This window comes from Tupaia chinensis, unplaced genomic scaffold (genome assembly GCF_000334495.1).
Source record: "Tupaia chinensis unplaced genomic scaffold, TupChi_1.0 Scaffold000042_1, whole genome shotgun sequence".
Classification (NCBI taxonomy): Eukaryota; Metazoa; Chordata; class Mammalia; order Scandentia; family Tupaiidae; genus Tupaia; species Tupaia belangeri.
This window is the reverse complement of record NW_006159497.1, coordinates 491,437-506,304: the sequence shown is the minus strand read 5'-3', so window position 1 is coordinate 506,304 and position 14,868 is coordinate 491,437. Positions and strand designations below refer to the sequence as shown.

The following is a 14,868-nucleotide window of genomic DNA, read 5'->3' as shown; positions in this document are numbered from 1 at the left end:
GTTTCTTTATGGAAATGCCTGAGTTTGCTCACCAGTTGCATGTAAATGAGATGTGTAGGCACCATAATTACATCACCTGGCCGTCTTGCCTCAGTGCAGAAGCTGATGGGTCTTTGGTCTGTGGACACTTTGAGGAAGGGGCTCCTTCTTAGTCCCCCCTACCCAAGAAGCTGTGATCCCAACAGGGTAAACTTAGCTCAGCCTCTGAGCCTGCAAACCGTTCATTATAAACCCCAAACTGTCACGTCGCTCCCCTAATGAGGGTGTACATCTTTGGCAGCCTCGGGACAGTAGTAACTTATTTCATGACACATTCTGGGAGTTTTATGTGCCTGCTCCATAAAAGAAGAAATGCGCCGTTTCCATAGCAATGCGGGGTCTTTCGGGCAGCCCTGTTGTGACAGCCAGAGCCCCCGCGTTCTTCTGGGAACTGTTCTTTCTGTTTTTCTGGAAGCTCATACGTTGTCCCCCAAGTGCCCTCCTCTGCCCCCATTTCAGAGAAGACCAAGTGGTGCATTCCCAAGTTTGCCAGCTTAATAATTCAGCTGAGCAATTTTTAAAAGCGCTCAGAGCATCCATTACAGAGCCTGGCGAACCTGAAGAAGATGAGGCTCATCTTCCTCTTGGATGAGAATAGAGACAAAGCATTGCAAGGAGTAACACATTAAAACAGCTGGTGATATCTGATATTGTCAATCTGTGGTTTAGAGAGCTACTGTGGAAATGTGTGAAGAGAAGCCAAGTTCTGGTGCTGGCTCTGCCTTCAACTTTCAGCAAATAAGAAATGCTTTGGAGTCTTATTTGGGAAGTTGCGTTGACTTTGGGCTTGTCAAGGCCCACCTCTTAGGTCCTTGGGTTGTTGACATGGTTAGAAGGGATAAGGCATATGTAAAGCATGGTACCAGGCACGTCAAAGTAACCCATAAATCTTAGCTCTGACTATCCTATCACCTTGAATAGGTCAGCAAGGTCATCTGCTCTCCAGCCATGGTTCAGAACTGATAACTTTCCAACATTTTTCCACAAACTTCATCAATGGATTGGCAGATATAGACAAAGAGGCCATGAACAGGTATGGGGGTATCTGGAAGGTATCTGTTAACAGAGAGGAGTATTGCTCTGTTCACCTCATGCCCTTACAGCTGCATCCTATAGCAATGTCTACCCAGCCATGAGCTATAGCAGAACCTAGCAGGGACCTTGGTGTGATCCATACGGTGACCCCAGCCATGGCATCCCAGTCATCTAGATGTGAGCAGTATGCCTGAACAGCAGGAAATTGCCCACTGAACACTCGTCCAACTGTTAACTCCTCATGAAACTCAGAGACAGGAGACCCTTTAAACCACAGAGCAGCCTGAAGAGAGCTGTTTCATCCCCTCTGCCCTTGTTTACCCATCTCTAATAGGGGGGATGTTTGCTCCTTGGCTTGAACTTATATTTACTACCTGCTCACCCTCTCCTTCGGTCCAGTCTCTTTCTAAGTCTTTTATTTAGTTCTTCCATGAGCAAAAGAAATAGAAAGAGAGACCAACAGACAGCATGCTCAGTAGGGACTTCACACCACAGTTAGCTCCCAGCTTTAGCTGGCCCCAGGTCATGAGTTCACACAGGTTCTCTGTACTCAGGAGGTCTCCGGTGCCAACCCGGAACTTTCCCATGTGAGTCAGCCTCACAGAGCATTGCATGTTATTGCTGTGTCACTGTCTGTCCTCTCCCAGTCACACTTTCTGCACCTTACCTCAGCATTTGGACAACGTCTGTGGTCATATGGGATCCCTTCCACCTCTTTTAGTTACTTACCATCCATCCTAGACAGTGAACCAGAGCTATCTCAAGGGCAAATCTTGTGTACTACTCTTTAGCTAAAACTCTCCCAGTAGTTTCCCCAACAGCTTCTAGGAAAAAGTCCTAAGACCTCACTCTGTTTCATCTTGCCCTTGCCTACTTCTCAGCCTTGCTTCTCTCACTCCCTCTCCTATGACTTACCTGGGGGCACTTAGTGTATTGGCAATGTTTTCATCTACTCCCTCTAAATAGTTTCAATACCTCTTCAACATTCCAGACAAATCTTTCCTTTGCATCTTTGAAATTCCTTGTGCTTATCTTGATCCAGGACATTTAACTGAATCTTCCTCACATTAGACTACATACTAGAAACACCGAGGAAGCCTCTAACAAGAGTCTGGGAACAGTCAGGGCTAAAGGTTGAGCCAGTCACCTGATTGTAATTGTCCTTTAACATATTGATGACATAGACCAATGGGTTTTTGTTCAGCCTTGTTTCTGTACTGTTGAACTTCAGATACAGATGTTGGAGTTATTCATACTTAGTTCACGACAGGATGCCATCATCATTGTAGGGTAATGCTTTCTTTCACTTTATTTATTCCTGGTATTGCCAGTCCCAGCATCATTCCTCTCCCTCTCCTTAGTCAACAATCTTGCTGCATTGGCTGTGAGTGGTTTGTGGTCCTGTATCCTGCATGCTATTAGTTTGTGTGCATAACTGTTCGTTGCCTAAATGGTGAGGAGTATAGATTTTATTCTGTCTCTTTTCTTTTTGCACCCAACACTGTTTTGGAAAGCACACTGAGCTTATCTGGAATGACAATATGCCTTTTCTCAGTCTCTCCTCACACTGTATTGTCAGGTAGTCTTTCTATTTTTTCAGAGGTTGACTTCCTTGTCTATTTAATTATTCTACTATTTTAAAGAAACAGAGCACAGATATATGTATTAATTCTCCTGGGGATTATTCTCCTTTTCCATTTGCTACTTTTACTTTTTTCTTGACCTATGTATTTGTATAACTTATTGGTTGGGAATAGGCATTCTGGAGTCAGATGGCCAGGTTTGAGCCCTGCCTCTGTTATTGGCACACTATCGTCTCTCCTGTGCTTCTGTATTATGACGGTGGTGGAAAAAAAAAAAAAAAAAAAAAAAAAAGTACTCATACCATGAAAAAATTAAATCAAATTAAATTAAATAAATAATAAATGCACACTGCATTGTTAGAATATTTGATTGCCATCTCAACACTTTGAGGCTACATTAGTTTACTTAATTTTATAACGATCTTATGTGTTAGTTATGACTGTATTTTTATTAAAGTAAAATGTATATAACATGCAATTAACCATTTTAAAGTACACAATTTGGAGACATTTAGTGTATTTGCAACCACTACCTCTCTCTAGTTTCAATACTTTTTCATCACCCCAGATGAACACCCTGTACCCTTAAGTAATCATTTCCCACTCTCCCTTCCCCATCACCTGCAATCACTAATAAACTTTCTATCTACAGCTTTGACTATTCTGGACACTTCATATAAAAGGAATCATATAGTACCACAATACGGGACATTTTTGTTTGGCTTCTTTGACTTAGCATCATGTTTTCTTTTTCTTTTTTCTTTTTTTAGTTTTGCTATAGGGTATGTGCATTAACCAGAGAAAGATAAAGAGAGACAGAGAGAACATGAGAAATCACCACCCCCCTCCAGAAAGTATGCCCACATGCCACTCCATTCCCTTCCAGTCTCTTCTTGGGATTTTGGGGCACACACACACACACACACACACACACGCACACACAGAATCCAGACACCTTAACCTCTGCACTACCCACTGGCCCAGCACTATATTTTCAAAGTTCAACCAAGTTGCATTATTTCAGCACTTCATTCCTACTTGTAGTTGAATAATATTCCATTTTATAGAATTTTTCTATTCATCTGTTAATGGATATTTGAGTTGTTTCTGCATTTAAACTATGATAAGTAATGCTTATATAAACATTCAGTAACAAGTCTCTGTGTGGACATATGTTTTAAATTCTCTAGGGAAGGAATTGTTGGTTATGGTAATTCTATGTTTAACTTTTGAAGAAGCCACCAAACTGTTTTCCAAAGTAAGTGTACCATTTTGCATTCCCACCAGCAATGTGCAAGGGTTCCTACTTTCTTACATTCCTACCAACGGTGTTTATCTGCTGGGATGATGATAATAATAATGATGATGGTCACCCTCATGTTCATAAAGTGGTATATCCCTGTAGTTTGATTCACATTTTCTTAATGACAACTGACATTGAATGTCTTCTCATATGCTCTTTGTCCATTTGCATATCTTTGGAGAAATGTCTCTTTAAGTTCTGAGGTAGATATTGCTATTAATCTCATTTTGTAAATTAAGGAATTGAGAACAAACTGTGATCAGAATGACGGAGCCAGCCACAGGTAACCGTGGCCCACTTTGCATTGGTTTTAGAAAAAGAAGAGGTTGTGGGGGTTGCATTACTGACCACCCTCCCTCCAAGATTCCACAGACTTTGTATTTAGAGTCCCACCTGGACTGTGAGTCTAGTATGAGCTCACGCATATGATTCTCAGTATATATTTGAATAAATGGATAAAATATGTGCAAGTGCCTTCAGAGAGTCCTCCACCTCAAAATATACCATGTTCTTATACAATGTGCCCAGGACTAATAAGTCAGCTCTGGGAGCTGTGTGCACCCCAAAACAGTGCACAGCATCTCCCAGTCTCCTCAGCCCCCAGTAAACAAAAGCTACCTGAATAGTGCCTCATGGGCACTGAGTGAATTGGAAGCCTGGAAGTCTTGTCTGGAGTGTTATTACATCTGGATCAATTCTTAATCTTTCAGTTTAGCTTTGAGCTGCTTGGTGACCTCCGACAGATCAGGTATAAATCATTCCATTCTGCCCAAGTAAGAGGTGTCTCATCAGCTGCTGCCCCATGGCATTTGAGGCTTTCCTGAAGGCCAGTCCTCTCTGAAGGCAGTATGTGCTTCTCAGCTGTGACCAGTTCAAAGGCAGGCAGATTCAGGGGGCTTTAGTGAAAGGTGAAATAAACAACAGTGTGTCAATTCTGCCTTGACTCTAGGTAGAAAGAGGCCATGCATATCATCACTACACGCTATCTCAGGGCTGAAAGTAACTTTCTGGGCTGCCGTGAGACTGATCCACTTTACAGAACTAGTCCAGAGTGTGCTCTTTTAGAATTCAGGGAGGCAGTCGATGAAAGTGAAAAAAGGAGAAACTAATCATGAGTAGTCGCCTTGTCTGGCTAGGCACGGGGCACGACACACACACCCGACCGTTTCATCTCACCAGCAATCCCGTGCAGCAACTGTCATTGTCACCATTGTATAAGGGAGAGATTATAGTTCTGAGAGTTAAGATGCTCTACCAAGTTCACATGACAGCTCAGTGCCAAATCTAAGATCTAAATCTAGCTGACTTTCCATTCCTATGTCCTTTATCACTTTGAAATCTCAACAAGGAAAGACTTTCGCCTGTCACCTCCTGGAATGTTCTACCTCCACACCCGTGGAGAACAGTGAGAAAGGCTCTATAACTGAAGGAACCCAAAGTTCAAGTCTTGCCTGTGCCAATACCTAGGTATTTGTATCTCTGTTTCTCTCTGATGAGTGCATGTGCCCTTGGCAAAAAAAAAAGAGAGAGAGAGAAAGAAAGAAAAGAAAAGAAAGAAACCTAGAAGGATGCACATAGGTGTTGAACTTTTTGATACCAGGCTAGTTCCTTAAGTATATCATGAGAACATGCCTTAAGCCATGTCTCATGAGTAAACTATAACTCATGCAAGCACTGCCATATGATGACGTTGGCAGGCTTGATCCCTGAAGAAAACACATTTGAGCTTCATATTGTAGTGATCCAGCTTCTTGGAGAAGGAAACAACCGCAGTCTCTGCCTCCTATCTACCAGGACTCATTACCAGTGGAAGGAATATTTTTGTTTCCACCTTATTTGCTTATTTGGAACATAATTAGTTGATCTTTCTGGCTCCTGAACACACAGGCATCCTGATTTGGCCAACCGGGGCTAAAGAACATGGGCAGTAGAAAACAGAACTGCCTACATACTCATCACATCATAGTTCACACTGAAGGCAGGTGGAAGAAAGGTCAACAGAGCTTTATTTTTCTGAGACCTGCAACCTAAGCTTAATTTTATCTTCTTCATGAACTTTTTTATTTTCTCTTGTACACTTTCTCTTGACTTTTGATGTATATTCAGTTAATCAACACATCAATCATGGACAGGGAAATGGCCCTGTGTAGTTGGAGCAGTAATGTTGGCATCATGGCAGGAGAAGCAAGACCCATAGTAGCAGAAGTGAAATGACTGCATTTGAGCACATGCTATGTGCCAGGGCTAGTCTCATTTTCCACAACTATCAGTCATTTCATTATCACAGCAATCCTTTGAGATACGTACTGTTAATTCACCATTTTCAGATGAAATTCTTGAGGCCCAAGAGGATATGGTACTTGTCCAAGGTCACCAAGGTACTACTGAGGGTTGGCACCTTAATTTGAACCCAGGCAGTCTGATTCCAGGGCACTCGCTTTTATTTATGACTCTGGTCTGTGAGTAATAGTGAAATTACCTGTTGATGGTAATGTATATGGTAATATCTTTGACTTCATTGAGATGCCCTGAATTCATGCTGGGAAAAATACCATTTTATACACTGTAAAGATGCACAGTGACCAAATGTAACTATTAAAAGGGCAAAAAAGAATAATAAATTTTAAAACATAATGGCAACCACAGTTTATGTTAGTGGGTGCTTATAATGTGCTCAGCTTGCTATTTTTTTAATATATTTTTATTTCAATTTCTTTTATACATCCAATCATGTATGTTAATTAGCTTGCAAAGTGAATATTCCAACATGTATACATTTCTCACCAGTCCAGTTGAGAATACTACACATGTTATCGTCAACAGATAATAACCCATTTCTTTGTCCCCTAAATGCCTTCCCTCTCTATTTTTCTCTCTGTCTATTTTATAACCACAAGACCAACTCCTTCCTCTTGAACAATACCAAGGGACATCTCCACTCCAGCAGGCTCACTACAACTCTAGCCCCATGCCAACTCACATAGACCCCAGGACAATAAGCTCTGTCGAACCCCTATCCAAAGTCTCTTGTAGGTAACAATGTCAAGATTCAGAAAAGCAAAAGGGTAAGAGATCACAAACACAGATTTATTAGCACTAATGGGACCCCACTCAAGCAAAACCACAAGCTGCCCAAGAACCACAAAAACCTCATGCCATGTTCTTGTACCCAGTCCAAGCCCACTCACTGTGATCTCAACCTTTGTTGTAATACAAACATCCCCAAAACTCTTCCGGTTTCCCTCAGTGTGGGGCTACCCAGCCTCTTCTCGCACCTCCTTGTTATTATTTAATGCATTTACATATGAGTTTCTCACTATAATGTTATTAAGTAAAAAAAAAAGAGAACACTGCTGTGTTCTTGGCTTACCATATTCTTAAGACTGCAAGTAATTAAACACCAGGAAATCTCTATCCTCTGTATTTTATCGTTGAGGGCAAATTTCTCTACCCATTCATTTTACTTCCATTAATTCATCAGAAATCTAAACAACATGACTCATCCTCATTATCTTTCTACTGGGTCCTTATAAAAACATTTAAAGCATGATCCTTAAATTTAAAACATCTTAATTATGTTTTAAATTGTTTGCTTTGAAATTGTATTAGATTTATGGAGGAGTCACTTCTTCCAGGCTTCCCTGAAGTTAACGTTTTCCATTTAAAAAAAAAAAAAACACACCTCATTTACAAAACCAAGAACTAATCTTGGTACAATGTTATTACCTAAACACCGACTTATTTGGATTTTATCAGCTTTTCCACTTACGATCTTTTTCTGCTCCAAGACCCTGTCCAGAATACTGCATTGCACTTACTTTTCATACCTCCTTTAGCTCCTCCAACTTGGAACAATTTCTCAATCTCTCTATATCTGTCACGACCTTGACATTTTTTAAAAGCTTCTTTATTTCTTGCATGAGTGAGAGAGACAGAGACAAAGGGTCAGCATGTTCCACAGGGTTTGATGCCAGAATCTATCCTCAGCTTCGTCCAGTCCCAGATTATGGCCACATGCAACTGCGTTACCAGTACTATCCTTGAATCCACCAAACCTAGAAGAGCTCCTGGCTTGATATACTTCAGTGAAGGCTCAGCAAGGGTAGCCCACAGAGCACTCTTCAGTTCAGGAATAAGATGTGCATCCTGCTGGTCTCTCTGGATGCCTCTTCAGGACTGCCATCGCCTGGCTGCTCAGTGCCCCACAGGCCCCCACTTCCATAGGAAGGAGTTTCCATGTAGTGCACCACATAGAAGACGCTACTGTGATGGATGGTTCTGTTGGAACTGCAGGGCACTGACAAACACCAGCCTCATACATCACAGGGCCATCAAGACTGGCACTTTGATAATGTAATATGTGAGTACATCATCAGAACACTGTCACCCTGGTGATGGATTCATCAGCAGATGGGGCTGTCATGAAAGGGAAGGAGAAGAAGGTGTAGGAGGGAAAGAAATCTTCCTCTTTGATGATGAGGAGGCCCTAACTGTGAATTGCTAGGTGTCCACACCCTCCAGCTGATCAGTGCTAAGAGTGGCACAGGGCAAGAACAGACAGCAAAGCAAAGCAGTGGGTGAATTATCAGCCTGGAGGTCCAGAGCTCTGGAGTCTGATCCTACTAAGTCCTCTTGACATTCTTTTTTTTTTTTATTCATCTAAAAAAAAATGAATATGCAAGTCTTGATCAGTGTATGATGGAGAATGTTCCAGAGGATGCTAGTCCTTTGAGATGGCCTTTGAAAATCCCAAGTTTCACATATCTGCACAGTTTATTTACTCTGAAACCTCACAGAAATTGAGTGACACCAATGTTAATGGTGGCTCTTCAACAGAGCATAGAGTGAATCCTCTCTCAAAACTATCTGATAATGAAATGTTTATTTTTTAATTTTATTTATTTATTTACTGAGGGAGAGAGAGAGAGGCACACCCAACAGTCTTTGTGCCATGATCTATCCTCAGCCCAGGCCAGCTCAGATCACAGACATGCACATACATTCCCCTCTACATGTAGGAGGTCCTGGGAAGCAAACCTGGGACCTTGTTAATATAGCCCAGCATCACAGAGTGCTGTGCTACCACTGCACCATCATCTAAACCCATAAGATATTTATTTTTTTAATTTATATATTTTTATTGTAAAGAAGTAGTATTTAATCACTGTACATCTTTACGGTATATAACATGATTTTTCCCACCATGAATACAGTGCATATTTGTCAAGTCAAAGACATTACCATATACATTATCATCAACAGATAAGTTTCATTTTGTGTATATTCAATGTTTTGTTTGTTTTTTCCCTGACCTCCTCCCTCTCACTCCCTGTTACCAAACTCCTCCTATCCAGTCTAGTGCCTACCGTTGTCCTCCTTGCTATTATACTTTTCAGTCTTTCTACTTTCCGCTTACTTTTGATGAGATACACATTAATCCTCTCTACAGTGTTAACATGGGATCCAGTGGTCTCCAAGTTCAATATCCCTTTTAGTTTGAGAAATGTGATGACAAGTGCAGCCTTTAGAACCAGATAGGCTTGGGTTTAAAATTTTCACCACTAGGTATGAGCTTGATAAGCTTGATCAGGTTGTTTCACCTCTCTGGGCCATTACACACCCATCTGTAATGCAGGAGAGAGAATTCCCAACTCGGTCTTGCAGTGAGGACTACATGAAAGGGCATTATAAATTACCTACTACTCTGCCTGAATGTAACTTGTCATCACTAATTGGTAACTCTTATTCATAAGAGCCAACATTTATTGAGTACTGATAAAAGTGGAACTCTACTTTTACAACAACAATCTTATTCAATCCCTAATATTGCTACATAATATAGGCATTACTAAAATCATCCCCAATGTATATGTAAGAAACTGAGGCATACGGAGATTAAACGACTTGCCCAAGAACAAGTATGTGGGATGCCAGGATTCATACACCAGGAGCCAGATTCCAAAGCCTATAGACTAAACCACATACCTAACATAAATTAAGAGATGCAACTGCCAAATTACAAGTCTACCCTGAACACTAGCTATGGCTGAGAAACCTATTATGCCACATCTCAGCTTTTTAAAGGTAGGCAGACTCTTGAAAACACTGATTTTCTTAGAAGTTTTACTGTGCGAACACAAGGAATTCATGTGTCACTATGCTGCAATGGTATTATTACAATGTCTTAGAATGTCATCTTTGGCAAATTCTCCCTAGTGTTTATTTTTGGTATTGGATACTGATGTTAATGAAGGCAGAACGTATTTCTGTAGTTGGGGAAAATCTCTTTACTGTATTTGAACCCCCTGCCTCCTTTTAGATTCGCAAAGCTAATCAGTTTTCTCTTACATGAAGCAAGGTTTAGTCTACCCAATTTCAGTAGCCAGACATAACAAATTCAATAAATTCCCAGGTGGTAGTTTCTTAGTCACAAAGACTAGGAGAGACAAAAGGTTGGATGAGCATGGAAAGATCATAGAACATGGAGTCAGAATACCTGGGTTATTCACTCTCACTAAACAGCCCAGGGAATATAGGCAAAACATTTTTGCTTCTCAGGAAATCAGTCTCCTGATATTTAAAAAGTAAATATTTAAGCTAGATTATCTCTCTGATTTCCTCCAGTTCTGCGTTCTGTAATTCTTCATACATTCGGTCGTGCACTCGCCTCCTTTACAAAGTCCCAGACTAGAACAAAGGACTCAAATGCTCATGGAGTAAGACATCGCATCGCCTCCACCACTGACATGTACAAAGGAAAAAAATGCTAACACTACAGATTTGGATATTCACCCAGGCAATGGTGAGATTTAATTTCAGCAGAGAGCTTCCATATCACATAATGGTGTTTCATTGCACTACGTTTTACTTCCCTTAGCAAATAAAGTACACAGGAAAAAAATTGAAAAGAACATACATTGTTTTATTGTCTTGTGAAACTGCTGGGTTTCAAGCCAATAGAATGCCTTAATGCTCAAGTTCTCAAGGGTGATACAGAGTGCAGAGCATCTCTGTTTGTGAAGCTAAATTTAATAAACAGAGTAATCCCCTGGCAGGCCCTGGGATTTTTCTAATATCCTGATGGTGTCAAGGGAAAAGGCCCTGATATGTGAAAAATAGCATAAGACCTTACAACCAAGACTTACTAGAAACAATTGCCCTTTAATTGAGGCATCTACTTTTCACATGTTGTGATGCTGAATTGGACATAATTTTAATTGTATGCGCAGTTCACACACCATGGCTGCTGTCCACAGATCATGGTGCTGAACTAGCAGAAGTCTAAATTCATAGGTGCCCACTCCAGTGGCGGGACACAACGACCACTGTCTTGATCAGTTATAAGGACATCTTTATCATTCCACACCCCTACAGGGTGCTTTAAATGCACACTGGCAAAATTTCTTCTAAGACATTGTATCATGTTACTGGAACATCATCATCATTATCATCTCTACTGTTTTTGACAACTTATTATGCCCCAGGCAGTGATAAGTATTTTACAAAATATGTGCTGTTCATATATGTTAGTCCTATAGTGATGCCTCTATACAAAACACTGTCTGTCCTAGGTCAAGTTTCCTAGACCTGGGGGGAGGGGTATTTCTTGTACAAGGGATTTATTAATAGACTGCTCTCAGGAGAAAGGGATAGAGGGAAGTTGGGTACAGCATAGGAAAACCTAAGCAACAGTGAGAGACCAGATTCAGTCTGATTCTATGAGGAAAGGTGGAGTACAAACTGCACTGCAGAGCTGGCCTCACCTCGAGGCAAGGGATGAGCCTTTTAGCATTCTATGTCAGTCATCCTTTAGCTGTAGATCTACTGGTGGAGGGAGCTCCCAACAGGCCAGGAAAGTCTCCAAAGAGGGCAGTAGTGAGCTGTTGGCAGCCTAAATTTGCAGAATCTCAGAGGAGGTGTGCCTGCGTAGGCGGGCAGAATCTACTAAGCTGCTAGAGATCCACCCAGATTCTCAGACTCTGTTCACCATTTTCTTATACTCTTGTTCAGTTAACTGGTGCATAAAAAGTCACCCTCAAACTTAGTGACTTAAAACAGGAACAATCATTTATTGTGCTCATGACTTTACAAATTGAAGCAAGGGAGGCTCATCTTGGTTCCATGCAGCATCAGGTAAAGTGGCTCAACTGGAGATTCTACTCTCTGGAGGACTCATTCACATGCTTGACAAGCTAGTGCTGGCTGTCAGCAGCAGCTTTGCCAGGTCTGAAAGCTGGGGTCTTTGGTTTCTCCCTACGTGAGTCTCTCCATGCAGCCTTGACTTCATTATGTGAGTCTCTCCATGTGGCCTAGACTTCATTAAAACCGTGTGGCTGGGCTCTAAAAGCTAGTGTTCCAAGAGAGAACATTGCCTCTTATGACCTAACCACAAAAGTTTATATAAAGCATTCCTTCTGCTGCTGCATGTTCATCATTTGTGAAGTCAAGAGAAACTTCAGATTCTCCCAAAACTCATATGGGAGAAGGTCCTTGAAGAGGTTGTAGTATAAGAACTATTGTTGTAGCCATTTTGAGAAAAATACCAATTTGGAACATACATCTCATCACCAGTTCTCTGTCTTTTTATATTAATGACATATTTGTGACTCTCTTGGGAGCACTGCTGAGAGACCCAGAAGTGCTCAGAAGTATAACCCTTCTCAGGCATTCCTAGCCAATAAATGCCTGGGGCATAGCATGAAAACTCCTAGCTGCAAGCAGAGGCAAAGTCAGAGATATAATTTACATTCCATAGCTTCCGTGCAGGATAAGGCCAAGGTTTGGACTTCCCTGAAATCACACCATTGCTTGGCTTATTCCCCTTCTCTGTTTTCTTCACTCCTTTTCCAGTTTCTACTGGGAGCTCTTCTTTGATTGTCTGCACAGAGATCCTCATCTCAGAATCTGCCTCTGGACAGCTTGCTATGACAGCCTCCCTCATAGGAAGTTGTATCACTTATCCACTACGTGGCTTATCTAATATTTAGACAAGTTTCACCTTGTGATCTCCTATTTTGTAAAGTTTCTCTTTGATACCATCATTCACCTTTATGCTTGGTTCCCTAAGGACTGGATTGTGCTGCATTTTCTCCAATTCCCAAAAATAATATAATTAAGAGGATGAATACTGTTTAACACTTACTATGTGCTGGACATTGTTAACCTCTTTACAGTCATTATCTCACCTAATTATCAGAACAATTCTCATGGAGACAATTCTTTTATCACCCTCATTGTATAAATAAGGACTATGATGTTCAGAGACAAGGCCATTCTTGTACACATCTCGGTAGGAGCCAAGAATAGAACAGTCTGTGTAAAAACACCCTCCAGGAATTGAGGGCAAGTAGTACCCCCTAGAATTGTGTAGTATATTAATGTTTTTTAGAAGACACAGAAACTTCCCCAAAACTGAGCTGAGGAGGATCAGAGGATGGATTTGACTATTGGCTTGATTCCAAAATTCTTGCCCTGGCAATTAAGACAAAATGCTTTCAAAGGTTTATGGGTTATTTTTTAACCTTTTTCTTTTATCCAAAGTACCTTTTTTTTTTTTTTGAGAGAGAGAGAGAGAGGTTTGTTTTGGTTTTGGTTTGGTTTGGTTTGGTTTGGCTATAGAGCGCATGTGCTCACCGGAGAGAAAGAGAGTGACAGAGAGACAGAAAGTGAGAAATCACCCCTCGGGGGGAATGGCCATGCCACAATCCTTCCCCCTTTCTTCTTCTCTCAGGATTTTGAGCAAGCATGCACACACACCTGGCGTGAGTCTTAAACCACTGGGTCTGGGACTCTAACTGCAGTCGACCTCTTGGGAGTTCAGCAACACAACCATCACACCATCTGCTGGTCCTAAAGTAGGGTTTTTAATGGTTATGTTCCTTGTATGATGATGAAAATGGTGTTTTAATTGCTAGCAGGTGCATGTACTTGGGAAAGAGAGAATGAAAGAGAGAAAATGAAAGCAACCCTCCGTCAGTGAGGTATGGTCATGCCACAATCTTGTTTCTCCATTCCATCAGTATTTTTGGCATGGATTCACATGTTCCCTGCATGTTTTTCAAACTGCTGCGACTGGAATTCATAACGTAATTGACCTTATGGGAATCAGCTTTCTGCGTATAACTCTCACTGCTGTGCTACAGAGTCAACCTGGAAATATTTCTTTTTTTTTTTTTTTTGAGAGGTTTTTGCTATAGGGCGCATGCGCTCACCAGACAGACAGAGAGAGAGACAGAGAGACAGAAAGCGAGAAATCACCCCCCAGAGGGGATGGTCACGCCGCAATCCCTTCTCCTCCATTCTCCTCTCGGGATCTTGGGCACGCACGTACACGTGCCCGGCGTGAATTTTAAGCCACCAGGTCCGGGACGTGAACCGTGGTCGACTACATGGGAGTCCAGTGACATAGCCATTACGCTAACTGCTGGTTCCCAACCTGGAAATATTTCTAATCATAATTAATTAAACACTTGTGTACTTAAAAGTGGCCTGCCTCATTCTTTGGCCAAAGTCTATGAGGGGGTCTTCACAAGATTTACCTGAGTAAGAAGGCCATCTTCAAAGGGAGTTGAATGGGAAGTTGCCAGGAAAGGCACTGGAGCCCTGGGGAGCTGAAGACAATATAAATGTTCTGCAAAGTGCAGCTACATCTTTCCTTCCTGATTTTCTAGCTGTCTGCCTCACTCACTGCTTTCTCTGCAACAGGTACCTCCGCAATTGTGATGGAGGATGACACGCCCCTGCATGATGCCTCAACTCAAGTGTCAGTCCCCCAATCTACAAGATTGAAGTTTCAGTTCCAGAAATTGCTGTTTTCAGAAGTGACGTGGTTGGAGCACTGTGCCCTTGAGGAAAGAATCCCACATGAATCTCCTGAGGTAAATGACAGCCCTTCCTTAGGTAGTAAGA

General features: G+C 41.6%; 1 long non-coding RNA gene across 1 annotated transcript in view; it reads right to left on the bottom strand.

Moving 5' to 3' along the window:
- Nucleotides 1-14,617, bottom strand: part of LOC102493173 (uncharacterized) — a 26,759-nt gene extending 12,142 nt beyond the window's left edge. The window contains exon 1 of the long non-coding RNA XR_333302.1: nucleotides 14,499-14,617. This is a non-coding gene — a long non-coding RNA (uncharacterized LOC102493173). The remainder of the gene's footprint in view (nucleotides 1-14,498) is intronic.
- Between the last annotated feature and the right edge of the window lie 251 nt (nucleotides 14,618-14,868).